Source organism: Cryptotermes secundus, unplaced genomic scaffold (genome assembly GCF_002891405.2).
Source record: "Cryptotermes secundus unplaced genomic scaffold, Csec_1.0 scaffold236, whole genome shotgun sequence".
NCBI lineage: Eukaryota > Metazoa > Arthropoda > Insecta > Blattodea > Kalotermitidae > Cryptotermes > Cryptotermes secundus.
Window position 1 is genome coordinate 754,372 of NW_019738958.1, and position 3,329 is coordinate 757,700.

A 3,329-nucleotide genomic window follows, 5' to 3' on the forward strand; every position below is an offset into this window, starting at 1 on the left:
GGCCGGTGTGTAAGGCTGACAACCTCACCGCCATCGATGATCCGATTTTCTAGAAAATGTGGGAGCCTTAATGTCTCACAACCATATGGGCCTCCACGGTCTGTTACAGGGATAGCTTGGCGCATAAGGCTGACAACCTCACCGCCAACTGTGAGCCGATTGTCTGGAAAATATGGGAGCATCGACGTCTCACAATCCTATGGACCTCCACGGTCTGTTACAGGGATAACTTTACTTTTTCTTTTTTACTGTATAGTGTCTTGGTGTGTAATGAGTGTCACTCATGAAGAATGCCATCTTCTGGGATGTGGCACTGTATAGATATTGTGTAAACCGATGTTTTAGAGGAGCGTATCGCCTCCATCTTCAGGGTATAGAAATCCACAAGCGAGGAAGTAGCATGAGCAGGTGGCAGCAATTTAAGTCACCTAAGTTGTCCTGTAGCTGTCAAGTCTTCTCCGCAGCAGGCCAAATTGAGGGCATTCTTTGGATGGAATGCAAGAGGTGTACATGCATTCAACGTTACTAGAAAGTGTTGTGCTTTTACACTCCGACATCTGTAGCAGATCATGCAGCTTACATACATACTGTGTACAATACAACGCCAGTGGTTTCATGTGTTTGTAACGTGCCTCTGATGATGGTTTCTTTTGAACCGAAACATGTAAGGCGAGTGAAATAAATAAGTGACCTAAGAACGTTGTTACACTCGACGGATTATTCATTGACATTTTAGTTATCGTTACATGTCCATGATTCCACATAGCAGATAGATATCCATCCACACTTTTTGTGCATTCATTTTCTGCTGACTACAAACATACACAGTAGCTTCAGTCTCGGGACAGAAGCGAATACTGCAACTTTGTGGCAAGTCAGATGGAGCCTCCTCATAAAACACACAACATATTTGTTCAATTGTTATTATGCTAGTAGACGTAGACACAGACCATGGGTTGGAAATTGGGAGAAACTGATGACTTCAAGCAGCAGACTAACTTAAAATTTGGCCAGCTGTTAGGATAATCAGTGACAGGAGCTGCAGATATTACAGAATGTCTAAGGGCAAACACTGTGCCCCATCTGAAGGAGATTAATTCTTCTTATTTTTGTTTCCAGTTGATGAAACAGATGAGCTCAACAGACACCCAGTTCGAACGCTTAGCCTCTTGCAGCAGAAGCAGAAAGAAATGCAGTCTCCATTCATGGTCCTTAGTGGCATTAAACAAACATGAGTATGCTTTTTTCCTGCATTCATTGAAAAGAACAACCAGTTCTAATTAAAAAAAAAACTGTATTCATTAACTGATTAACTGACAGACTTAGGCACGAGAACACAGATTACTAGATGAAACCAGTGAACTCAATTCAAAATTTGTCTAATCTTGACATTGCAAATAACAGTAATTCATAGCTTTAACTTAAAGGCTGAGTAGATGGGAAGCCATATAGTAATGTCGATAATGTCATATGGTGATTATACTGCTGCAAAGTAAATATTTGTTTTTCTCTGAGCATGTCACTTGTCTTGTTATAATTTGTAGACTGTGCACTATGAAGTGTCATTGTAATGATGGATTGATTAATAAGGCTTTCCTCCTTGGTACTATGAAGCTTTACTAAAAATTTCTGTTTTTGATGCAGAATATGAAATTTAATTTTCAAAAAGAAAACCACTATGCGGAATTTTTGTGAGATCTTCAAGTTTATCATGAGCATCACTACATTTTCTTTATTTCTTTCTTTTTCAGGGCAACCACCTCAAAAACAAAACTGTAAATTCTTCATGAAATATGCTGGCACCAACTCTGAACTTTGGCATGGACTTATGTTTTTATTGTTTCTTACTGTCTGGAATATCATCTCTATTTTTAAATAAAACACAGCTTGCAGCTGCTGACATTGCCTATGTGTACTGGAAGGAAGGCCACAGAGTTCATGTCACATTAAAATGAGTACAGTGGTTCTCTTCCTTCCTTAGGTAACCTGTTGGCACCTGTAAGCTGAAAAGTACAATTTCTAGTGATTAGTTGCTTGCTTATAGGACTTGATGAACAGCCTCTAAGCTAAATCAGACATGACTTAATTATATTTGGCCTTTCTTGATTGCAATAGCAATATGTATCCTTCCAAGGGAAGAAAGAAACCCTTGTTCAGTTGTAGGTCAGTATGAAAAGCTGTAAAATTATACAAGCAACAGAATCAGAAGATGTACAGTCTAATGCAAATCATTGTAAAGCACCACTGATATATCACTGAAACATTTGTAATGGGCTATAAAAGTAACTTTGTTCATCCTGGTCCGTCACACTAGTAATTGTATATAAGGTTTTCAACCACTGTCCAGTGTGATTGATAAAAGTTGTTTCTAATTTTTCATCCTTTACGTGTTTCAGTCAAAAATACCATTTTCAGAAGGATATTATCAACACATATGGAAACTACTGTTACATGTCATACATATATATGTTATATCTTTTAACTAATATTAAGATGCACATTGATTTGTTAAAACATCTAAAAATTATTACAATTAGTCTGTTTACAAAATAATGTTCAATATTTTATTTTAAACTAGAACAAATTTGGTTCATTTTCCTTACACTTTTGTAATAATTTTAGATGTTATAACAAATCAATGTACATCTTAATATTAGTTACTATAGGATTCTGATGATGGTGTATAACACACTGAGGTATTGGGTTTTTGGACTTTATCCATCTTCCTGGTTTTAAGATAACTAAGAAAAACACGACGTTTCGGAATCTGGATCTGTTTCCATCTTTAGGTGAGGGAAAACACCTATTCTGTTGGGTCCCTTAGAAAGAGATAGCCTCAATCACTGGACCTAAGGGACCCAACAGAATAGGTGTTTCCATCACCTGAAGACAGAAACAGATCCAGTTTCCGAAACGTTGTGTTTTTCTTAGTTATCTTAAAACCAGGAAGATGGATAAAGTCCGAAAACCTAATATCTCTGTATCTTAATATCAGTTAAATGATATAACATATATATCCATGACATGTAACAGTAGTTTCCATAAGTGCTGATAATATCCTTCTGAAGATGGTTGTTTTGATTGAAACATATAAAGGATGGAAAATTAAAAACAACTTGTATCAATCACAATGGATGGTGGTTGCAAATCTTATATGTGGTTATAAAAGCCCTGTGTTTAATCCACATGCAGATGATTAAGAGTCTTCTGTAGGTATACGAAAACTCGAAGGACACACAGACTTGGCCAATAATATCAGGTCATGAAACTGTGTAAGACTGATCTTAAGGCATCTTCTTGGAGGTGGTGATAATGATTTGAACCAAAAA

General features: G+C 36.9%; 1 long non-coding RNA gene across 2 annotated transcripts in view; it reads left to right on the plus strand.

Annotated features, from left to right (window-relative positions):
- The window catches only part of LOC111871400, a 4,360-nt gene extending 1,908 nt beyond the window's left edge, over window positions 1-2,452 (plus strand). For both annotated transcript variants that reach the window (XR_004513771.1, XR_002844015.2), the window contains 2 exons: window positions 1,120-1,235; window positions 1,752-2,452. This is a non-coding gene — a long non-coding RNA (uncharacterized LOC111871400). The remainder of the gene's footprint in view (window positions 1-1,119; window positions 1,236-1,751) is intronic.
- The last annotated feature ends 877 nt before the right edge of the window (window positions 2,453-3,329 follow it).